At 34.1% G+C, this 25,903-nt stretch overlaps 2 protein-coding genes and 1 pseudogene across 9 annotated transcripts in view; 2 read left to right on the top strand and 1 right to left on the bottom strand.

The window, feature by feature from the left end:
* The window catches only part of KIAA0825 (KIAA0825 ortholog), a 352,289-nt gene extending 331,859 nt beyond the window's left edge, over positions 1-20,430 (bottom strand). Inside the window, exons 1-2 of one of the 2 annotated variants that reach the window (XM_036226108.1) lie at positions 19,929-20,430; positions 1,015-1,162 (exon numbers count right to left, since the gene is read on the bottom strand). The gene's annotated coding sequence lies outside the window, so the exon portion shown is untranslated. Of the gene's footprint in view, positions 1-1,014; positions 1,163-19,614; positions 19,743-19,928 lie in introns of those variants that run through there. The other variant, XM_036226109.1, reaches the window with a different exon arrangement.
* Positions 14,606-25,903, top strand: part of SLF1 (SMC5-SMC6 complex localization factor 1) — a 69,337-nt gene continuing 58,039 nt past the window's right edge. For 3 of the 7 annotated variants that reach the window (XM_036226110.1, XM_036226111.1, XM_016133043.2), the window contains exon 1: positions 19,780-19,895. The gene's annotated coding sequence lies outside the window, so the exon portion shown is untranslated. The other 4 variants (XM_016133044.2, XM_016133042.2, XM_036226112.1 and 1 more) reach the window with 4 other exon arrangements.
* On the top strand, positions 18,337-18,461 carry LOC118607648 (annotated as a pseudogene).

Here is a 25,903-nt window from a genome sequence, read left to right as displayed (position 1 = left end):
TTTAATGACCCTGAACCAAAGGAAATGTAGAAACCTATTTGAAAAGCTGACATTAAGGTTGTGACACCAACCAAAACAACAAGAAAATTTAAAGTTAAACTGACACACAATCCCCAAATCAGCCTGTTATGCTAATTTAAAAATCAGTTACTATGTGAAATAGTGATGGCATGTCAGCCTCTGCTTTGAAACTCTTGAATTTTGTCATTTGGTGTTTGTGTCACAACCTTAAAATTATTTAAATATACTTTTTAATATCTATTATTTAAAAAATATCTTTGAATTGAAGATACTTCTAAAGCTTTGAAGAAGCCAACCTCAAAGCACTGCATTCCTAGTGTGCCACTTTTATTAGAAGTGGTGCATAAAACATTTGCTGTTGACAAATCTAATTCATTAAAAGGTGAGATGGATGCATTTTAAAATAACTGGCTGGCATCATTATCTGCAATGCCTTTTATAAATTATTCCTGTTTTCCCTTTTGACTGAACTTGTCACAGTTCCCTTTCAGAGTCTGAGTGTTATACCTTCTAGTCAATGCTTTCAACATGTTTAGACAAGTCATAAGTTAAACAAGCAGTGGTATTTTATTTTCTAGAAATGAGAAAGCGTAGCAGAAATACTTACAGATTATTTCATTCAATTTGCTGATTTTTAACTAAAAACAAGCAACGTCAGTTAGTGGTGGTTTCATCTCACACAAAGGATTTAAAAATAAAACTATACTGTTTTGAGTAGGAAAAAGAAATTTCAAAGAAAGAAACATAAAGAGAGATGCTGGCAGCCCTGCTGCACTGTTGTGCAGACTTAGTTTAAAATTGAATTGTGCTTCCCCTGACATAGGAGATCAGGTACATCATAAGGCTGACAGATGGCTGGCACACTAACTTCCTAAAGGAAAATGCAAACTGTATTTCTCTTAGAGGCCAAAGGAATAGAATTATAGAAGCCTTCAAGGAAACTGAGTAGGCAGAGTACAAATTATTTAAAATATGAAGAAAAACATTTCTTACCTTGTTTTGTTTAGGAAGACTAGAAGACTGAGCTGGTCTTGTAATCCTAAGGAGGTGGAAAATTATTTCCTTCCAATTTGTCAGTAAAAGAGTTGCCCTTTCTTTAGTAGCTTCAGCAGTTTTTCTTTCCCAAAATACACAAACACACCTATAAAATAATTAGATACAACTTTATCATTGCCGCAATGAAGGGGGCATAGTCACAATATTAGTTATCTACATAGGTAGTGACAGTACTATCATTAGGTTATGACATATGGGCTTGAGCCAAGAGATGCTGGAAATACAAAAAGGCTAAGGATAGAGTACCTAAGAAATGCTTATTAACAAGATGATCCATGTCTTACAAGCACATGGGTAACAGAGGCACCTAGGAAAATGCATACTCAAAAAATTCCTTTTATTTTTATTGATTTTTCAAATGTTTCTAAAGAAGTGTAGATGATAGAGAGTAAGAGATGGCTGCACGTTATACAACAAGCAATACCTTTCAATATAATTACCTTTCCTGTTTAGTTACCAGTTGCCCCATAAGTTTATTAAAACCATCTTTTCCCCACTCTTTCGAGTTATCTTGTTAAGACAGATTCTGACTCAGTTGATCTGTATTTCTCAGAGATTCTGTATTTCTAACAAGCTCCCAGGTAATGCCACCAATGTTGTCAGTCCATGGAATACAATTTCACTAGTAAGGTTCTACTAGTCTGTCTGTCTTACCTTGTACCAGAATACACTGTTGTCATTCTTGGCTATTAGCCCTTTGTCTTTCCACATAATTTTTGAATCTTTTGTCAAGGATCCTCCCCTCCCCACCAAAACAGACAAAAATTTGATTGAGATTGCACTGATCAAATTGAGCATCTGCAAAACGTTAAGTTTTCCAAGCCATGTGTATTGTATATCATTCCACTTATTGATGTCTTATTGTCACACAGGAATGCTTTATTATTGTTTACATGGGAGTTTTGCACATCTCTTGTTATGTTATATATATTCTTAGGCACTTCATATTTTGAATGTTTGTTTAAATAATATCTCTTTGTAAAATCTATCTTTTTCATTTTTTGTTTATATATGTTAGCATTTGTATAATTTTTGTAAAATTATGTTTTTATCCAGGATATTTGCTAAACTCTTCTTTTTCTGTAGTTTTATATCATGTATAAATAATGAGTTTTACTCCTTCATTGCAAAATTTAGTTTTTTTTATCTTGCTTACTAAAAGAAAAAAAATGTGCTCTTTAATAGAAAAGACATTTTTGTTCTCTATAATCAGCCAAACTGATCTCATGTTTAGGCCTAGGTTGAGTGGAAAACTGAGATGAAGAAAGTTCAAAATATTTCTTTTGGTATTTAAGATTGTCCTCAAACGTATGGCCTTTCTCTGATGTCTGATATACAAGTGCTTAAATATTACTAATTTCCATTATTCCAAGCTCACTTCCAATAGATATTTCATCAGAAACAGACAAAAACTCTCATGAAAAACTTGGCCTCTCTGGGAACTGAATTTGAACACAAGAGGGAACAGAGGAATTATGACCAGAGTAATGGTTCAGTTCCATCTAAGAACTAAGGTGGAAATGCCAACTCTAGGAAGCCATTACAGAGATACAACTACCACCTACATTTCATAACTGAAATCACATGATTTCTTTGAAAACCCATAAATAACTGAAATTACTTTCATGATGACAATGTCAGCCTGTTCTAAGGCTAATTATCCTTCTTGATAGCTGTCACTCAATCAGCTTGATGAAGAAAAAATTAACATTTATTGTTTCACAAACTGTCAATGTTGTTCACATTGGTTACCCGGGGAAAGGTAAATATGCATGATGGTGGGATGGAGGAAAGGGTAAAGAAAGAGAAGGAGGCAGTAATTAAAACAAGAACCATCGTAATAATAAAAATGCGACAAATTGTTTCTCTAAAATGTGTTCGTAATCCACTATAAACAATAGCTATGAAGAAGTATAGCAATATAGAAAATGCTTAAATGGACAAGTGAAAACAGGACCCATGATAGCATGTACATATTACACTGCAACCCTTTAAAAAAACATGCACAAAACTTTTGATTAGGAAGATCAGTGTGTATTTTTCTCCATTTTCTTCCAGAGATCTCCTTAAAAAGATAAGAAAGGTGTATGTTAGAGGTGGGCAGAGAGGATGTAGAGTCCTCTCTACAAATTTGTACAAGGTAAGACAGATGAATGAGTGTTCACAGAAGAAATTAAGTGGGAAGCCAAATTCTAGAATGTGTGCAGAGAGCACTGCAACCAAAGGAATGACCTGATATCCCTGGCAGAAGTACGGATTAAGAAGTGAAGCTAAAATACGTGATCAATTGAAGATTTGTCCAAGAAACACTGAATCTCCCCCTCCTATCATTTTGTACAGGCAACTACTTTTTAATTTTGTCCATAGTTAAATACCTGATCATGAGTAAGAAAGGAAAAAAAAGTATATGGGAGAAGTGTTGTGTTTGAGGAAATGAATTAACTGTCTAGAAATCTAGGAAACATAGTATGGATAAGGGTGCCCGAAAGAGAAGTCTGCCTCATTCTGGCCTTAAACTGACTTTCAGCATATTCCTGTTTTCCACCTCTTCACTCTAAAGCCTATGCCAGTCAAATCAGTGCCATCTCACCAATATATATTCCAGGCAGCCTTTTTATTTTCTCTTTCCTAATATGCATTCATAGCCAAGGGGAAAAAAATACATATATATATTTACATATATATATTATTTTTTTTTCATATTTGAGACCAATGTAAAACAAAAGTTTGTCCCAAAGAAATCAGAGATAAATGAATTAATAGAACATGTAAATTTTCCATCATCCTAAGAGAGTAAAGAAAAAAAGTATACATAACACAAAACCAGAAGCAGGACTTCCAGTTATGGTTGAATGTGATCATCATATAAAAAACAAACTAAAAAGATAGACAAAAACAAACTAAAAAGATAGACAAAAGTGACAAATAAAACTATTTCAGTACTTTAAAAACCGACCAAAGGAATATAACAATTTGAGAAACATTCACATTTGAAAAATTGCTAATATTTTGGTAAGAATTTAAGACCCCGTGGCATTCTGGCCTGGAGCTATTTCATTATAATCAACCACACTTCAGTCAGGACAGAGTTTCTTCCAGTGTGAGGACAAGCATAGGATCTTGAAATATCTTTGCTGTGGTCAAAGGGGTGCACTTGAGTTTGAGTGGTAGGTGATGTTCAAGCCCAAGTGTTTCAGTGGAACTGATGAGACAATTTTAGAAGTGGGCAAGCAGGGAGAGCCAAGCTCTGTTAATTCAAAGTCATGGTCATGGTTGGGGCAAGCATATTCTTGGCTGAGGCACAGTATGCGCAATAGAGACTGGAGAGGAATAAACTAGCTACACATTCCTGAGTGAACACATGAACAGAGGAAATGTGAAAGAACCCAACGGAAACCAAAAGCTAGGACACAACTGAAAACTGTAAACTTTAAATGGATTCCTCTGTTGAGACAGAGATCCATGAAGAGATCAGAGACAAGTTATTAATTTGTACAACCATTGGCTTATCATTTAAGCTACACTAAGAGGCCAGCCATAGGAAGCCAAATGTAAAACTCGAAATGAAAATCTTAAAACAAAACAAACAAACAAAGATACATTAGTGGCCACCCATCACAGAGGAGATTGTTGTCACAAATTAAGTTTAGGCAAATGTTTAAACAAAGAAACCAGCAAATAAGCAAAGCAACAATAACAATATTTAGGGATTAAAATATCAGAATCCAGAGCTGATCTAAATATACAATATAAAATGTCCAGTTTCCAACAAGCAATTATGAAGCATGCAATGAAATAGGAAAAAAGCCATCAAGAGGAACCTTCTGGGTGTCCCTAGATGTTTGATTTAAACATAGACTTCAAAGCAGCTACTACAAATATGTTCAAAGAACTCAAAATGACCATATTTAAAAAATAAAAGGAAAGTAAGACAACAAATAAAAAAGACATTCTCAATAAGAAAACAAAATTTTTTTAAAAGAACAAAATGGAAATTTTGGAGTTGGAAAGTACAATGTAAGAAAAGACAATTCACTAGAAAGACTTGACAGCAGATTCAAAATGACCTGAAAAGGAATTGGAGAATTAAAGATAGTTAATATAAATTACCCAATCTGAAAGAACAGAGAGAAAAAAGGGATTTTTAAAAAATAAGCAAAGACTCAGGGACATTTGGGACAATCAGAAACATCAAAAAACATGTAATAGCTTCAGCAAAGGAGTAGGGACAAATAAAGGGATAGGAAAAAATATATGAAAAAATGAGGGACAAAATCTTACCAAATGAAATGAAAAATATTAATCTACTCATCAAAGAAGTTTAATGGACAAATATAAAGAGATCACTATCTAGACATAACATAAGCGAACTATTAAAGGACAAAGACCAAGAAACTAAAACTATCAAGAGAACGCTAACTCAAAACATATAGGTAAGCATCAATGAAACCATGGAGGCCAGAAATCGGTGGAATTAGAAATTCAAAGTGCTGAAAGAAAAAAACTGTCCACCAAATACTCTATATCAAGAATAGCTATCCTTTAAATTGAAGGCAAAATAAAGTCATCCTTTTAAAACAGAAGACAAAATAAAAATTAAGAATTTGTTGCTAGCAGACCTATCTTAAAAGAAAGAGTAAAAGAAATCCTTCAGGCTGAAAGAAAATGACACCAGATGGCAATAACACGGTAAATATTTGAGTTAATATGAAAGGCTGTAAAATATTATCTCATTTATTTTCATTGCATTTTTTTAAAAGACATAGATTGCATAAAGCAATAACTATAAAGATGTATTGTTTAGTTTATAACATGTAGAGATTTAATACATATGGCAATATCACAGAAAGGGAGAAAGAAATAGAACAACATTAGAACAAAGTTTTTATATTTTATCAAAACTAAGTTGGTATTATCTGGACGGTATTAAATTGATTGTGTTAAACTAAGATATAGAATGTATTCCCTACAGCAAAACTCAGAAAATAACTTTTAAAATGTAAAGTTACACTAGAAATTTAAATGTGCACATACCAAAAATATTTATTTAATACAAAAGAAGGCAGCCAAGGCAAAAGAAAGGAAAAAAAGACAGGAGTCATATAAAAACAAAGCATAATGGAAAATGTGAACCTAACCAGATCTATAAGTACATTAAATGTAAATGGTCTAAACATCTCAATCAAAAACAGGAAATGTCAGACTAGACTTAAAAAAAGCAAGATGTAACTATGTGTCATCAATAAGAGACATATTTTACATTCAAATACAAAAAATAAATTAAAAGTAAAAGATGGCAAAGGTAAGCCATGAAAACAGTAACTATAATAGAGCTGTGGTTACAGCACCGGTATTAGACAAAACAGGCTTTAAATAAAATTTCAAAAGGGAAAATACATCATAAAAATATAATACTTATAAATGTATACACATCTAAAACAACCAACCAAAATCAGTGGAAAAACACTGAAAGAACTGAAAGAAGAAATAGACAATTTATTATAGATATTTCAAAATTTTATTGCCAATAATTGACAGAATTAAACAGAAAATCTATAAGAGAATAGAAGATTTGAATACTGTCAACCTAGTCAACCTAATTAACACATATAGAATACTCCACTCAATGATGGCAGAATACACATTTTTCTCAACTGCCAAAATTTTTTTCCAAAATAGAACATGTGCCACATCATAAAACAAGCCTTAATAAACTAAAAATGAATGAGATAAAACAACATTCTTCAAGTACAACAGACTTAACTTAGAAATCAATAGCAGAAAGAAATTTTGGAAAACCCCCAATATATGGAAGTTAAAGAACACAGAGTAAGTCAAAAAAGAAATTACAAGGGATATTAGAAAATATTTTTTTTCCTGAATAATAGCGAAAACATAATACATTACATTTAATGGGATATACAAAAGGCAGTGATTAGAAGGAAATCTATATTTCTACCTATATCAGAAAAGAAGAAAGTTTACAAATAAAAAACTTAAGATTTGATCTTAGGACTATAAAAAGAAGAGCAAACCACATTCAATGCAAGAACAGCAACACAAAAGATTACTGCAGAAATAAATGAAATACAAAAGAAAAAAATAGAAAAAATAAAAAGTTTTTCAAAAAAGTCAACAAAATTGAAAACCTTTAGCTAGACTGATTAAGAAAAAAGAAAAATCACACAGATCACCAAAATAATACATGAAAAAGCTGTCACTATTGACCACACAAGTCAAAAAGATTATAAAACAACACAATGAACAACTTTATGCCAACAAAGTAGACATACAAATGAAATGGGCACATTCTTTAGAAAGACAAAATAAACTGATGTAAGATGAAATGTGAAAAAGGAATAGACCTAAAACAAGAAATTATATTAGTAATTCAAAATCTTCCCACAAAGAAAAGTCCCAAGGGCTTCACTGGTCAATTTTATGAAATAAAAAAATACAATAATTTTAACATTTCACAGACTTTCAGAAAACAGAGGAAAGAAATCTTCCTAACTCATTCTATGATGACAGTATTACCCTGATAACAAAGCCAAACAAACACATCACAAGAACATAAACTGCAAGCTAAATGCCTATATTTAAAAAGGTAGTTCTAAAATCAAGTAGCCTAACCTTCAACCTTCAGAAACTAAAAACAAAGAGCAAGCTAAACAAAAAGAAGCAAACACTAAAGATTAGATTGGGAATAAAAAGAGAACAGAAAAACAATAGATAAAATAATGAAACTAAAATTTATTCTTTGAAATATGAACAAAATTGACAGACTTTTAGTTTGAGTGACGAGAGAGAGAGAGAGAAAGAGAGAAGACAAACTACTAAAATTAGTAATGAAAGAGGGGACATTATTACTGACCTTACAGAAATAAAGAGATTATGAGGGGTCACTATAAACAACAATAAACATCAAATCGAACCTAGATAAATAGACAAATTTCTAGAAAGACAAAGTACTGAAATGACTGAGATTTAAAAAAAGTATGAGTAGACCTATAACTAGTAGGAAAATTGAATTAATAAGTCAAAATTTTCCCACAAAGAAAAGGCCATGGCCAGATGGCTTCATTGGTGAATTCTCCAAATATTTAAAGAATTAACACTAATCCTTCACAAATTCTTCCAGAAAACAGAAGACAAGAAAATACCTTCCAACTCACTCTCTGAGGTCAGTATTACTCTGATACCAAAACGAGACAAAAACATTACTATAAACCAATATTCCTTAAGAATAGAGAGGCAAAAATACTCAAAATATTAGCAAATTGAATCTAGCAACAAATAAAAAGAATTGCACACCATGACTAAGTGAGATTTATCCCAGGAATGTAAGGTTGAATCAACACAAGAAAATGAATCAGTGTAATATACCTTATTAGTAGAATAAAGGACAAAAACTACATGATGGTCTAAGAGAAGAATGTGTCAAAATCCAACACCTTTCATGATAAAAACACTCTACAAACTAGGAATAGAAGGGAATTCATCAATCTGATAAAGGACATCTACAGAAAACCCATAGCTGACTTCATCCTTAATGGTGAAAGACTGCAAGATTTGCCATTAAGATCAGGAACAACACAAGAATGTCCATTTTAACAACTACTATTCAACATTGTACTGGAAATTTGAGCCAGGGCAGTCAGGCAAGAAAACTAAATAAAAGACATCCATATTGGAAAGGGAGAAGTAAAACTATCTATTTATAAATGACATGATCTTGCATGTAGAAAATCCTAAGGAATTCTAAAACGAACAAACGAAAAACCCCCAAACTATTAATGAAACTGAATTAGATCGAAATAAATAAGACATCCATGTTTACGGATTGAAAAATTTAATATTGTTAAAGTAGCAATACTTTTCAAATTATTCTATAGATACAAGGTAATCCCTATCAAAATCCCAGCTGCCTATTTTGCAGAAATTAACAAACTGATCTTAAAATTCATCTAGGAAGGCAGAGAACCCAGAATAGTCAAAAAATCTTGAAAAAGAAGAACAAAGTCAGAGATTCCACATTTCCCATTTTTCAGAACTACAGTAATGAATATTGTGTGAAAGGACAGGTATAAGAATAGAACATGAAATCAAAGAATAGAACTGAGTCCAGAAATAAACCCATATTATATCCAACTTATTTTTGATGAAGGTTTCAAGAAAATTCAATAGGGGAAGATTAGCCTTTTCAAGAAATGTTGCTGAGACAACTAGATAGCAACATAAAAAGAATGAATCAGAATCCTCATCAAAAGATATTTAAAAATTAACTTAAAATTGATCAAAGATCTAAATATAAGTGCTAAAATATATAAAATTCTTAGAAGAAATCATAAGTGTAAATCTTCTTGACCTTAGATTAGGCACTGGTTTCTTAAGTAAAATACTGAAGGCAGAATCAACAAAAGAAAAAATATAGATAAATTGGACTTCATCAAAATTAAAATAAATTGTGCTTAAAAGGACACCATCAATAACTTAAAAACGAAAACGAAAACAACCTATAGAATAGGAAAATATATTTGCAAATCAAATATCTGATAAGGGGATAGTATCCTAGAATCTTTTAAGAACAATTACAGCACAACGATAAAATGATATACAATTCAATTCAAAAATGGCAAACGATTTAAATAGATATTTCTCCAAAGAAGATATAAAAATGGCCAATAAGTACATGAAATGATATTGAGTATCACTGGTTAGTAAATAAATGCAAATTGAGACACGAGATAAAATTTCATAGCTCACCAGAATGGCTATAAAAAAATATAAACAATAACAAGTACTAGAGAGGATATAGAGAAATTGAAACCTCATACACTGCTAAGTGGGAATGTAAAGGTCTCTCCCCTCACCCTGTCAGTGGGGATATTTCCTTAAAAGCACTTTGTATTTTATACTTATTTTTGTGATATCTCCCACTAAACTGAAAGCACATGAAGACAAGAATTAGGTCTCTTTTCCCTCCCCAAGGCATATCAAGCAGGTCACTTGTCATTCTATGTTATCGGCAATCATTGATTTACTTACCTCTCCCAAGAGTAGACTATAATCTTAAAACAGGGACTGTGCCTTCTCTATTTCTGCATCCCAGTACCTAACCTACTGGGTGACACAGAGGAAGTACAAAGGAAAAGTTAAATAAGAGATCCTAAAGTGTGGTACACGGATCCCTGATGGAGCCTTGAAATTCTTTCAGGGCATTCTCAAGGTCAAAACTATTTTTCTTAATGATATGCCATTTCAGTAGGATGATGTTTGTACTAATAGTGCAAAGCAATGATGCTGTAGCACAAAGTGCAGTCTCCAACCCATATTAGTTGGATTAGTTTTCTATTATTGCTGCAATAAATTGAGACAAATTTATTGTCATAAAACCACACAAATGTATTGTCTTACAGTTTCTTGGGTTATAAGTCTGAAACATATCTCACTAAGCTAAAAACAATGATTGGTAGGGCTGCATTCCTTTCTGGAGGCCCTGAGGAGAATCCAGTTTCCTTGCATTTTCTAGCTTTTAGAGGCTGCTCTCATTCCTTGGCTTCTGGCCCACCTCCCCCATATTCTAGTTAGCTAGCTATGTGGGCTAGCTATCTGGCCCACTTCCCCCATTTTCTAGCTAGCTAGCTATGAAAAGGTCATTAAAATACTCCTTTCTTTTCCTTTTCACATTGCATCACTCTGAATTCCTCTTCTGCTTCCTTTATTTACTTTTGAGAACCACTGTGATTACATTAGACCCATCTGGATAATTCAGGATAATCTCACTATTTTAAAGTAAATTGATTAGCATCTTCAATTACATTTGGGCATATAATATAATATATTCACAGGTTCAGGGATTAGGATGTAAGCTTATTTGGGGGGCCATTTTCCTGCTTACCACATATTTTTTTCTTTTACCACCACACAGTTGGAAGTAAAATGCCAGTTTCATTTAATAATGTCTTTGATGAGGCTGTAAAAATTAGAAATTATATTAAATCGACTTTTGAGGAAAGTAAGAGTTTTCTTAAAAATCAAACAAATTAGACTGTCATTTCACAGCAAACATTAGACATCATTTGTTACCAATGATAAAATAGAGATTTCAAAGCAAAATAAAAATTTTGGAAAATTTCATATGCTGTTAGATGTTTTAAGATTTTAAGATTTCCTGATAAAACTGCTGGTGATACTAACAAATGTGATTTTTTGATATTGTATAATGAATGAAATGTATTAAGATTTGAAAGATCAGTATACCTAAGTGAATCGAATATTTTCCATATGGCCAATGCATTATGTACCAAATCATGCTCTTATAAAGATTTATTCGAAGTTCAAGATAGACCAAATTCATTGATATGTTTTTAGAGTCTACATTGCAGTTAAACCTTTAGAAACTATTACTTGTTAAACTCTGGTGAAAAGGCCATTAAAATACTCCTTTCTTTTCCAACATGTTTGTATGAGCTTGGATTTTGTTCACTTCCTTCAACCAAAATAATAAACCATGACAGATTGAATGCAGAAATGGAGGTAATAATTCAGCTCTCTTCTATTAAGCCAGACATTAAAGAAATTGCAAAAATCTAAAACGATGCCACTCTTCCAATACAACTTATGTTTTGGAAAAATATATAGTTTTTTTAAAAAATGTTATTTATGTTGCCACATAATGGCTTTATTATTGAATTAAATATTTTTAAAGTCAATTTTTATTTATAACATAATAAATATAAATAGATATAATTACAAACATAAAAACTCAGTAATTTTTAACAGTGTAAGAGACTCCTGAAACTAAACATTTGAGACCTGCTGAATTAGATAAATAGGAAACCCCCAGAAAGATCATGATCAGGTAAAGTTAATCAAAAGAATGAGCACAGGTAGCCTCAGTAATACCAGGGTACAGAAAGCAACACAAAAACAGAGCCTAGAAAAAGGGCATCATTTACAAATAGCCCACTCCCAAACTTTTCCCAATTAAATCTCTGAATAGCAGAGCACAGAGCTCACCATTGCTAAATTGCCCATAGGCATTTTTGAGGTCAGCTATGAACATATGCTAGAAAAGGAAAGAATGATATATTTTTAAAAATCAAAAAGGAGTAAATTATGTGATTATACACAAAACTTGCATTTTTAAAATGAAAACTGTTTGGTGAGCTAAAATCTAAAAAAGCAAGAAAATGGGTAAAGAATGTCATGACAAAGAAGCACAAAATAACATTTACTGGTATTAGTAATGCACTTTAAAAAGAGCTCTCAGACTTAAATCAGGTAAACTCCAGACTTAAACTGTTGCATTAGTTAGCTGTGTTCCCCAAAGGAGAAATGGACAGTAAAATTCAGGAGGTGTGGCATGGATGCTGACTGCTAGAAATCACCTTCCTAACAATGGCCAGAGTCAGGAAAGTGCCCTTTTCAGTAAATCTTAGCAATAAATAAACGAACAAATAAATAAATAACGAAAGTGAAAGAAAAGGACTATCATATTACCAACTGAAAAACAGAGTAATTATGTGCTCTCAGTGGAGCAAACAAGAAGCCTTTTCCTGGAAGCATGATACAGAAGAAAGCTCTAAATATAGATTCTTAAGACCTAGCTTCTGGTTCAAGTCACATGTTTCCTCAGTTATCTGGGCAAGTTAAATCACCTTGTTAGCACTCATTTCCTCACATAAGATAAACAAAGTTCATCTAAATCTCTTGCTTTAAAAATTAACTGAGTCACAGTAACACATTTTATTTCCCAGTCGTGAAGCCACACATATCTTAAACAAAATGCAAGCTATTAAGTTACCAAATTGATAGGCTATGACCTGCCATTTGGAAAACAGATTGCTCATTAAAAACAATCAAAGGGAGACTGAGGCCCCGACCTTCGAAACTATAACATCCTGATCTTTCTAACCACAGAGGTATTTTTGGTAAGAAGGTAAATGGAAATTCAAGTTCAGGCTAATATTCAAACTAGTGATACTAACATTACTCAGCTGTTTAAGATTATAATATTTATTGGCTATTTGTGTTTACATAATATCAAACAATCAGTTGCTTAGCTACTGCTTGCATTTTTCAATTGTTATTTGGAAGAGAACTTCTGATTCCTTAACAGTTCTCTGGCTAACAAAAATGTATTATAAAACGTAAGAAGTTGTTAGTCTAAGAACATGTGCCTCAAATGATAAGGTCAATTGGCAGCAGGGACTAACTATACTTAAGGAAAGTGGGGACAGGCAGTAAAATTCAACAGCTGAAACTTAAAATCGCTTATAAAAACTTAATTATTTTTACTAATAGGTAACATTATATTGAATACTCAGGTGACATGGGATTTCTCTAACAGATGACTTTGCCTCAAGGATTCTCCATGAGCTGGCTGAAGAAACAATCTGAGATTCTACTTACCCAGTCTCCTTCCATGTCTCCTTCAGATTGTTGAGACCTGCATTGAAGCCTAAAGGCACTTCCCTCCCACTCTTGTTCCCTCTCTTTTGTCCTTCACAGGCAGTTTCCCCCCCAAATCTCTTCATATCTAACCCTATCTTGGTATCTGCTTCTCTGGGAATTTGAGCCAATAAAGTGCTTACAAGTCTGGCCACCATATTAAACTCCGTGCATCATCATTTCATTTAATCTTCACAAAAGCCCTATGAAGACATTATTACTATTCCTATGTTACAAAGAAAGAAAGAATAGAAAAGTAACTTGCCCAGTGTTAACACAACTAGTGACAGAGCTGGGATTTGAACTCAGGTCTGCTTGACTTCACAGATGGAGCTGCAGACCTGATTTTAAAGCAATTCGACATTATTAAACAATAACAACAGAGACTAGACAGATCTCTAATAAAAATTTTCTGATGCCTTTGTGTGCTTCCACATATTATCACATTTAATCCTAATAAATCCATAAAGTTGCTATTATCATTTTATAGACAAAGGAATTGGAGCTCAAAGAATTCAAGAAACTTCTTCAAGATCAAATAAGTTCATGAGTTTGAGCTCACGCTCAGCTGTTTTACATTATATACCTTTGGATAATTATTCAAAATGACAATTCTTTTTCCCCTTAATTTTAGATAATCTCCATGAAAACTTTATTCAACAAAAAATTCCCCAAATGATTTAAACAGCTATACTTTTTTATCCTCTTTATGGGGGCATGTGTATACATATATATATTAGCTGTTTATAATATTTCCAGAGCCACCTCTCTCCTTGTCTACTTGTATTTTAAACAAAATTAACAGGAAAATAGCAGGACCACTGTTCAAAAACTTGTCTCCAATAACATTTCAGCAATTGAGGCTGGGAGGCAGTATTCTTTTCCTAATTCCTGAGGCTTTTTAATATAATTGTGCTGGTTTTTGCCTTTTGTCTCCTCATTCAACTATAATCTTTGAGTTCACCACTCAAAAACTTACCTTAACCAGAGTCACCTGAGGAAGTGAGTCAGCAATCTGCAGACTCATCACTTCTAATGACCAAAGTCTGGTTGTTTCCTAGCCTTTAAAAGGACACAGCCTAGCAGTAGTCTCTATTATGACTGGTAAAGACGGATGATGAGCAGCGTGGAAATAACTCGACAGCATTCAAATGCTGGAAAAGGTATGGTATTTTGTTTTGTTTTCTGTAAAGAAGGCATCACAGAGGGTCATGGAGCAGAAAGGGGAGGTCTTGGGGGACCCTAGCATAGGAAGGGAAGGCAGATCCAGGTCTGATTCCACCTTGGGGGGGAGGAGGTATCCTGGAGTTACTCTCCTGGCTGGGGAGAGCCTACAGGTCCTCTACTCAATCCACCTAGTGACTTTGGATAGGGAAGCAGGTAGTTGCTTAGAGTCACAGACATCAAAAAGCGGCAAGAACCAGGGAGGATACCACAAGGTTAGGGGGGGAAGGAGGAGCAACAAGATCTCACAGCTTGAGAGATTCAGGAGTACCTGGCTGCCATCACAGGTGGGTCCCAGCACCCAGCCCCCACCCACTTGGACAACGTACTTTTGGACCAGTCCCAATGTGAGTCCCTGTCTCCTCAGGGTGGAGGTCCAGAAACAGGATGGCTAGATAACTCCTCAGAACCCCCTTCCCCTTCTGGGCCAGACTGAGACATCACAACCATTCCAGTTACCTCTTTACTAGGAAGGAAAGGGGTGAGCCCTAGCCAGGAGGGCACCCCGCTCACGTGGACAGTGATGAGCTGGGGCTGGAGTGAGATAATGGGCAATTTTTCATTTTCTTTTTGGCTTATTTATATATTCGCATATTTCTGTAACAAACGAGTATTTCTGCAACAAAGAAATCAAATGCCAACCCCACCTTCTACCCCATCCTGGTTATCCATACAAGTCATTGCTTATTGTGAAAAGCCTAACATCTATTACAGTACCATACTGTTATCTAGAGCTTGCCCTGAATTCAGTTTTTTTTTGTTTTGTTTTGTTTTACCTTTTTTAGCCTTCACCCATCCTACATATTAAAAGTGAAGTAGTCCCTATTTTGTTTTCTGATACCTTTGCATCCTCCTATGGAATATTCTTCCCTTTTGTCCTGCTGCCAAAATCCTCACCATCCTTTAAGGCCCAAACTCAGCATTATCTTCTTCATGAATTCCTTTCTCATCTGTCATTTGGAAGGAAAATTTCTGTTTCCATTATGTTTTGTCTTCATGTAAATTGTCCATCATATAAGAACTATTTGTGTATATAACTTTATCTTTCCTAGTAGACTATAAGTGAAAACGTTTGTCACCTTTGGCTAATTTCCGAAGCATTTTTATATCTACCAACTTTCTTTTATCTCAACAAGATTAGGGAGAAAAGAACCAATATTTATTTAGTGGCAACTGTGTGTCAGGCAGTGTGTTCGAGGCTTTATTTATATATATATATATATATATATATATCTCTATATCATTTCACTTAACCCTCACAGCAGTTTCATGGATTCATTTTACATATGAAAACATAAGCTCAGAAGGTTCATTGACTTACTAGGGTCATAAACTGGCAAAAGGCATGGACGAGTTCTTTTTAAATTTTGGTCTTGTTATTTCCATTACAAAAACATGCACACCTGCCAATGTGGCAGATACCAATAAATACATGTAAAACTCCACTCATGGTTTTCTAGCACACTAGAACTGCTATATTCAGATAATACTTGGGAGTCAACTAAAGTCAGAATTAAAGAACTAAAATGGACCTGATAGATGATCTAATCCAATCCCTTTATGTTATAGATGAGAGAAAAATACGATCTTCATAGAAATCCAGCGCACCTAGTAGTAAATTAGAGCCAGAATTAAAACTCAACCAGAGACAGTATAGCAAAGTGGTTAAGACTGTGGTCTTTGGAGTAAGCATTGGTTCAAATCGCAGCTCTGATACTTAACGACTATGTGTAACCTATGTTGATTAACAAATCTTATTTTTGCTTTATTTTTTTTCATTTTTAAAAGAATAATTATACCCACAGTGCTGTGAGGATTAAATGTAACATCGCATAGCAGAGATTAAGCAACAATATCTGGTATTCTCTCATAGCTCATCTCATCTCATCATCCAATCTTCACAAGATACCACATTGCCTTTTATGGAAGACTATGGAGTAGGCAGGCATTGGATTTCAAGGTCAAAATGAGTAATGATAAGTAGGTATGAATTTATGCGGTAAGTCCCTTTTAATTTTTTTATTTTTAACAGTAAAGCATATATATGTTTGCACAGTGTGTTCATCTCCCATAGTTAGATTTCTTTCTGTCATCACATATTTAAGCTCTTTTACCCCATCTACTTCCCCTCCACCCTCTGGAAACCACTAGTTTATTGTCCATGTCCATCAGTAAGTCCCTTTTTAAAATCTACATGTACAAATACTTTTCTGTAGACAAAAAAAAAATCTTTAAAAGAAATTGTTAATTTCATAGATGTTTACTGAGTTGCTACTTTTACTTCAAGCAAAGTGCTAGAGGCTGGGTATAATAAGATTGTGAACAAAGCCAACATAATCTCAGCCTTCATAAGCACTGAAATTTGGTTGAAAACAATTTCACTGAGATCTACCTATGGAATATGCTAAGCAAGCATCTTTCATATAGTTAAGTCAATACAGTGTAATAAAGTACACATTAGAATTTACTAGTTAAAAAACCAAAAAAGAATTTGAGACTAGTTGTACATATATAAATGTATCTTTCGATAAAACAAGATATTCTTTAGAATTAGAATTAAGTTCTGTCACTTCCGGTACTGGACATTTCAACCAGATTTTAGTGAATTCCCTGACAATTAGAATATTTCTATTCCTCTACATTAGAATGTTGGAATGGGTAGGTTTAAGCATATTCACTTAAAATGTGTGATAATTACCATCTGTCTGAGGGTTAGATGAGTAGAAGACAACAGTTTTGTCAATAACCACTAAATATTAATTTCTCACGGGGCATTACAAAGTTCAATTTTATCAACATATGCTCATGCACTCTTTTCCTTTTTCTATGCATACACACACAAAAATACGTGTATAAATGTGTGTGAAAAGCTGCTTAAAGAGATAGCTGATACTCTGGACTTAAGAGAGTTACTAATATACTGATGATCTTTAGATTGCTTGTAGTTGTTTGAGATAGGATGAGAAAATGTTCCTTAATCCTTAACACATTAACATAAGAAATTAATCCCTTAATTCCTTAACACAAGTATGTGACAAATATCTAAACAATTTTACCTGAGAGTGAAAGGATTATTATGAGAAGTATAGACCACAGTTAAAAAAAAAAAAAAAAAAAAAAAGCCAAAGTGTAGAGTCTGGTAGACTGGGTTCAAATCTCAATTGCCATTTAATTGTATAATTTGTAGGAATGTCTTTGAATTTCAGTCACAATATCTTTGAGTCTCAATATAAAATCTTTGCAAAATAGGGATACTATGATTTTTCTTGTAGAACTGTAATAAGTTTGAATAAAATAATGAATTTAAAGTTCCTGGCAGACAATAGCTATTTGCGGTTAGTATAAGTGATCGGCTATATTAATTCGAAAGGAGATATTACAAATCAAGAGAAATGATTTTAAAAAAATCACTACCTGTCTAAAAACTAGTTGCTATATAGAAACATATAACCTCCCTTAAATTATTATAACGCTTTCAACTGGAGAAATAAAGGAAAAACACAAGATTCAATAAAAATGGTAAAAAGAGGACTCAATGAGATTTTAAAAGTTGGTTGAATTATTAATCAAACTTAAATTGTCTACAGCCATGCTACCTTGAACAAGCCCAAGCCCAATCTTGTCTGATCTCAGAAGCTAAGCAGGGTTGGGCCTGGTTAGTACTTGGTTGGGAGACCACCTAGGAAGACCAGGTGCTGTAGGTGTGGAAAAATAAAAAAATAAGGGACTGTAAACTAACTGACAAGGAAGGTCCTTGCAATATGTGAGGTCAACCAAGTTTTGCCTCACCTAAAATAAATAAATAAATAAATTTTAAAAAGACTATAAAATCATTGTGCTGTCCTAAACATGGTGCATTACTCTCAAAAAGTAACAAGGTACTTGCTGATGCATCAGGGGCCTTGAAACGAACATACTACATTTTTCTTTATGGTACAGTTATCCCTAGAAATCTTTGGAACTGGCTGTTTTGAAGAAAAATCAGCTGCCTTTTCTGGTAAAGAGGGTGATTATTTAAATATTTAGTGGTGAGTGAAAACTACCTGAAAAAACTTTATTACTCAAGAAAGAAGTCACCAAGGTTCACTACATCATGTTTTTTAAATCTTCAGCTAAATGAGCACCTTGCCTCATATTATCCTTTCTTGGAAACAATTTCTCTTTAAAGCTTTTCTAGCTACCTCAGACATCCAAACAAAATTCTCCTGAGTCTTTCATTATCCAGGAAGCCTGCAGTAGTGAGCCAGCACTTCTTTCTAAAGGCACACCTACTTCTTGATGACTGGTGTTTTCCAAAGGTAAAATGCGTTTTAGATCTAAAGCCCACTCTTGTTCTCATATCCTTAGCACAATGCCAGGAAAACAAAGACTGTACCCAATTCAAACTGTTGCGGGAATGTTGAATTATAAATCGGGTAGGACCCCACTTCCAAAATGTTTGCTTCCCAGGCACTGCAACCCAGGGCAATGGTAACAGTACTCAAGAAGAGGATGGCTAAAGCAGTTCTCGAAAATCGAGGATGACCAAAACCTGGCAACAGGAGAGTAAGGACACTCTAATTATTGGTAGAGACTCAAAACTAAACCGAGTCACGGTACCCGATGTCTTAGACCTTGCCCCAGGGGCACTTGGGGCCCAAGGTCAATTTCCAAGTTGGAGGTAGACAATGCGAGTGGAGAAGGTAAGCTGGATTCCAAGGCCTTCTCTAGCAGCACAGTGGTTCAAGCGCCACAAGGCAGGATGGGGACTCCTGGTTCGGCCCTCTCCCGCCCACTTCTTGGTTCAGTCAAGATGAACAGAGTACCGGCCGGCTGGAAATACCCAGGCCCAGGAGGCAACTCAGAAAAATCACTTACCAGTCTCCCACCTCCACCTTCCAGCGCTGATCTAATAGCACCCTGCCCTCCAGCCAGAATCCAGCCAGGAACCCTCTCAGACCTCCCTGACGACGGCTAGGGAGCGTCAGTAACAACCACCCGGAAATGATAGAATAGTTTCCGGGGCTACAGAGCGCGCGGCGGGAAATTATTTCCCAGAGCCCGGATTAGTGAGGCAGCGAGTGCTGCAGCGGCAGTCGTCCAGTTTGTCACCACCACTACCGCCTGAAGGAAGCAGCCCAGACATTTCAGCCGGGAAGGTAAAGGGCCTCAGCTCGGAGGACACAGTGTACCTTGACTGTGGGGATGTTTCCTCAGTGCCTCCGAAGTTTCTTGCCGCTCCCGGCTGTGAGGCTGGGAAAGGGCTGGGGTGAGCGGCGGTGGGGGTGCCTGCCTCTCGCGCTTTCCGCAGCCGCTGTTCCTTCCCACTCTCACCCGACTCGTTGCGAAGTGCCTGCGTTGTTGGGCTGCAGTTGCAGGCTCAGCTCCGCCTTGCCGCGGCTGGACGGGCACTGAGCCCCTCCCTGCAGTGCTGGGCTGAGCCTTTTCTCTGCTTCGCCTCCTGTTTGCGCAGCTCCATAGCTCGGTCCCCTGCCAGGAATGTGCTAGGCCACCCGCGTCTCTCGTTTCCATAGAACCGACTGGGACGCTTCTCCCTGAATCTCAGATTTCTTGGCTGCTTTCCATAACTTTGCGTCACTGCAGGTGGCTGGGATCCCCCAGGCCCACCTTATGACAAGGAAAATTGTCATTCTTCCTATGAGAATTTTTAAACGTATCAGATAGTGATGATCTTATCTATGCAGGCCTTTCAGTGTAACACACACACACAGACACAAACACACCTTTTCCTTAAGGGTGGGGAGATTGTGTTTCTGGAGATTTTAAATTTAACTACTTGAAGGCTGGGAAGAAGACTTAGTGGATATCCTGAGATTTCTTATACCCCCAAGCCTCTGATTAAATATTGACCAGCCTCAGGTAATCCATTGCAGGAATTTGACCCAGAAATTAGATGGAGCTTGATTTCGGAAGTCCCAAGGGGTTTTGTTTTGTTTTGACAGTGACTATCTTGTACCAACAAAAGAAAAAAATTGTTTCTGTTGAGACATTAGGAATGAAAGTTCAAACAGTATTTATAGTATACGTGTGGCAGACACTGGCTTCTGAACTTTGATTTATGTTATTACGTTATGCCTCAATTCCTAGAAGTATCTTTTGATGTGCAAGATGTTCCTGTCTTAGGGACATTTCGACCAACCTATATTGCAGGTGTTCAGTACACAAGTTGATAGTATGGGGTGGATTTTTGTAAGGGAGTTAATTTCATAATGTCTAAGTTAACTAAGTATTAATTTAAAAAGTAGGAAGTTAAAATACTTGAATGTGTAAATGTTTATTGTAGTCTTCAATAATGCAAATAAGCCTTTTAGACCTGTTTTCTAAATCCAGATTTTCTTTTGCTATCTACTTAAGTTTAGTTATGATCATATATTTTCTTCCTTCTCTAAATCATGTGAGTCTGAAAAGGTGGTCAAATATGGTTACTTTTCATAATCAAAATTCAAAACTCTAATATTTCATAATAGGTATCCACAGTTTCTACCAATATCTAAAGACATTGGTTTTTAGTAAACTTATATAGTAAGGCTTTATTAATTCAACAGTATTTTCTTGCTTATTCCAAGGTAGTGTTTTCACTATTTAAAGGAAACATTCTTAAAAACAATTCCATATAGGCTCTGAATAATAAAACCTAACGATAATGAAGAACCCTCTTTCTCAAAAATATAACTAAAATGAAATATTAACTGTTATTATAATTGACTCTCCTTAAATATGGTTATGGGAAATATGTGCTATAAATGTACTATGTACTGTTTCTTACCTTCTAAGGACATCTTACTGCTTAAAAGTAAAATGTCCCTAAAACTATTAAGTTCATGTAGTGTTTATATTAAAATTATTTGAAATAAAATACAACATTATTTTTGATGAAAAGCCCATATAAAGTATTCTAGTGATTAATACCAAGCTCATTTTGAGAGGAAAATAATACTGTTTCATAAGAAAAAAATGACACTCTTTAGATTGTTTTTAGAAGTGCTTTGAAATTTTAGACAATGTTATTCTGATACTGTAATGTTTAAATCAGTGATATTGCTGATCTAAAGTGTTTCTACCTTCTAGTAGATCTTGTTTCATGCATTATATTTTTCTCCTGCACAGACCGAAAGTAGATTGCTTTGTAAAATTGTGGTTAAAAGTATTAGACTAAATTCTGATAAGTCAAAATAGAATTGTAGAAAAGTGTGTTTTTTTGTTTTTGTTTTTTTGCAGAAACAGACTTAGATCTTAGAATCTTGGTTTCACCATTTGCTAAGCTGTGTACCTTTGAGCTAGTTTCTTATCAGATTCTCTAGTCTTCATCTGTATATGAAAGGTAAACAGCACTTGTATTGTTGAGAAAGAAATACATGAAGTGTATAGACCACAGTAGGTACTCAGTTAAAATGAAATCAGCTTGTTCAACTTTAGACCTTATGTTCCTACTAAGTAATACAAACTTCCTAGAATACTAAAGCACGTTTGACTTTTCATCCCCCATGGCTAACCAGTACAAACTATCCATTTTTTTTCCCCTGAACATCATACCTCTTGTCTATATTCCCTAAAAGTCCCTTTATCCCTGTAACTAGCATCTCCAGTTCAGCCTGTTTCTTGGACAATACTGGATAGATTGAACATTTCTATAAATCCTATTAGCCTCTCATTTCTTCCTTACCACAGTCACTTTGCTGTTACTTTCCAGTTCCTCCCTCTAATGCCAAATTTACTATAAGAGACTTATCATGACTGCTTCTTTCCCGAATAATGCCATTGAAGTAAGAACATCCCTTAAGTCTTGTCACTGGAGACCTCAGTCAAATATTCATTTATATATGTACATACACACATCTCATATCTTTGAGGGTTGGGGCAGGAAACAGACTCTACATCTTAAAAAAAAAAAAAAAAAAAAAATTCCAAAGGCTAACTGAATGAAATTAAGCCAAAGGCGGCCTAATTTGGCTCCTAAGCACAGAGGGTACAGAATTCCTTAATTCTACTTGATTTTATGGTGTACAGAGCCAAATAGTATTTGACTCACACAGTATGAGTACTGTGATTTGTGTCCACCTTTTGATTAAAACAGGGATCTAGCACTTTGACTCTTTAGTTTTAGCACTTACTTACTTTCCCAATTAAATTCTTTAGATAATATAAATCATGAAAATCTTTCAAACTTGAATTCAAACCAACAGTGTTGGTTGTATTCAAGGCTTGGTATATTTTTTTTTTAGAAGGAGATTTAAAAGTGATTTGCCCTATATTAAAAGTTTAAAATCTAAATAGTTCACATGAATAACAAACACAAGAAACCACTAGTTTGCCTTAAAACTTCAGGCCCTTAAAATCATGGAGAATATTTAGTGACATGGAAGAATTATCACAATATAATTTTACATAAAAACTAATACAGAACTACATAATATCTAAATTTTGTGATATATTTTCATACATATGCAAAAAACCTTCAAATCAGACCCATTCTCCTTTCCCTAAATGTTAGTAGTGTTATGACAGGGTGAAGGCATTAGAGATGATTTTAATTTTTCTATATATTTTGTAGTATTTTTTGAATTTTCTATAATGTGTTAATTAAAAGACAAATCAGTAAAAGCTATTTTGGGGGAAGCTTTTAGTTCTTAAATGCCAATAGATAAATTGAACTTTTTAAGAAATCCGTTAGTTAAAGCATGTAGCTTATAAGACGCATTATATTCTTAAAGTTCTAAAATACTATATGGCTGGTCATAAAAGAAATTGTAATATAGAATAGGAAAGGTTTCTCCTTATTTTCCTACATAGTCCTCTTTAAACATCCTTTTAAGCCCCTCTCGGTTCCCGCATTTTCCTTTTTAACCCAGCTGTTATAACCCTGCTCTTTCACCCCACACTCCTGAACCGTACTTTTGTATTTATATTCCTGCCTCTACTTTTTTCTGAGTTCTATTTTCAACATATTCTGGTTATGTGTCACTTTCTTTAAGTGTGTTATAGTGAAGTGTCGTTATAAAGAATTCATAGGACCTAAAAAGCTAGTGCATAATATTCTTAATTATGATGAGTGCTATAGGTTTATTTGCATTTCAAACTGGCACCAACTCAAAGGAATTTCAGGCATCAGGGATTGGCCCATGTGGGAGATATTTTGGGAAAGTCCACACCACAGAACCAGTTGCTTGCTCTGCATAAATGCCAGCTTTCTTCACAATCATTATCTCCTTAATTGTATTATATGGTTCAAGGTAAGTAACTAGATTTTTAAAAAATTAATACAGAAATTTTAAAAATTACTGCAAAAGCATTTTCTTGTAGCTAAGAATCTAGTATACAACTTTTAATTTTTTGACAGTAAATAAAAACACTTAATTGTTAAATGTTCTTTTTGTTCCCCCTTTTGTTGTGTTAGGGTAGTATCTTCTGTGTGAATGTTTGAAGGGCCACCACCTAAAAGTTCTAGAAACATCTACAATTTCACTAGAAATACCACTGGTGTAATTAATTACATTGCAGTATATTTACTTGTGTTAGAAGACTTCTATCAGTTAGCTCTTGGTCATTTATACTCCAGAACCTATCACCTACACAAAACTTGACCCTACTTGTAAGGACTTTGAATTGTTTGAGTCATCGATAGGTATTACACCTGTTTTGTATAGTGCTTCTTTGAGTTCATTGACATATCAGGTTATTGTTTTATTTCCTTAATCCTGCAGAGTCATAGGAAGAACCATGAAACCACTAATTTTATCAATATGAATAAACTTATCCATATATCTGTATGTCTGTGTCTATTCCCATGTATATAGATATGTTTTCCTATGGAACTTTAATGATTTATATCTGCAATCTAGGCTATTTGTGATATGAAGTATTAAAAGGTAGTGTTAAATGTAAACACTGTGGCTTCGAGGAGATCATTTTATTACAGGAAGCCATTAGATTAGGTTAATGAAATTTGTTCTTTAAAAATCTGTGCTGCTTATCGTTTGTCATCACTGGGATTCAAAATTCTGTGAAAGTTTATCAAATAGTCCAGTTTGTCTGGTAGACTGAGTAAATATTGTAGATTCTGATTTGTTTTTAACATTTATATTTGCATATCGTTTGAATCAGGATGTCATGTTTTTTCACCTGTATTTCTTCCCTTTCCTCTTTGCTTAATTTCAGTTTTATGTTTCATTGTGTTTCAAAGGAAAGAAATTGCTTTATAAAATCTTTGTTGATTTCTACTTTTAAGCACAGTTAGTGGACTCTGACAGAAAAGGTGTTAAATATACAAAGTGGGTATTTTATTCCGTTCTAAAAACAATATGATTTAAGGTGAAAACTTTGTATTATATACTGACTCCAAAGTCCAAATCACTTAATTTATGCATTGAACCAAAATATGTTAAAACATCACCCTTTAAAGATAAACATTCAAATTGTAAAATAGCTATTATTGAACATAGTATAATAGATTTTTTTTCTTACAGTTCTGTATAAGCATGTTTAATTCTCAGGAAGTAGAAGGGTAGAATTTAAAGGGTGGTCTTTAAAATTTTTTGAGTGATGTCATTACAGTGATTTTTGTCATTGCTTTCTGTATATTCTGATTAACACAAGTTTCTCTATATCAGTAATTTAGAGTAGCTGGATAGGCAAGATTTTAGGTTTTTAAAGCTAAAGCCCTTTATTGGCAACATTTCTTGAAATAGACTACTAAATAGCTTTTGCAATTCTTAAATACATAAATAAAATGCAAATAGTATGTAAAAGTGACTTTCAAGAATACCTGAAAGTCAGAAATATGAAAATACTCTTTTCCACTAGAATACCAAGATGATTTTCACAGATATGTTGAATTTCACTTGTCTAGTATTTCTAAAAGGACCTATCATTTTCTAAAGGAGATTTGCATAAATAATCTATTTAAATCCCTAGCGTTAATGAAAGCAGCATTTCTCCATAGTTATGGTCATATGCCTTATAACCCACATGTGGTTTTATTATATGTGTTAATATATGTTCTGTGCCTGACTAAGATCATTATTATCTCTAGAAACAGAGCATAGTCTTTGTAAAGTTTTTATATATTACCAGTCTATATTAATGGGTCTTATCACTCAAGGGCTATGTTATGGTTAAAAAAATTAGATGATTAATATAATGAAGGGTC

Source organism: Rousettus aegyptiacus, unplaced genomic scaffold (genome assembly GCF_014176215.1).
Source record: "Rousettus aegyptiacus isolate mRouAeg1 unplaced genomic scaffold, mRouAeg1.p scaffold_m13_p_8, whole genome shotgun sequence".
Classification (NCBI taxonomy): domain Eukaryota; kingdom Metazoa; phylum Chordata; class Mammalia; order Chiroptera; family Pteropodidae; genus Rousettus; species Rousettus aegyptiacus.
This window is presented reverse-complemented; position numbering and strand designations above follow the sequence as displayed.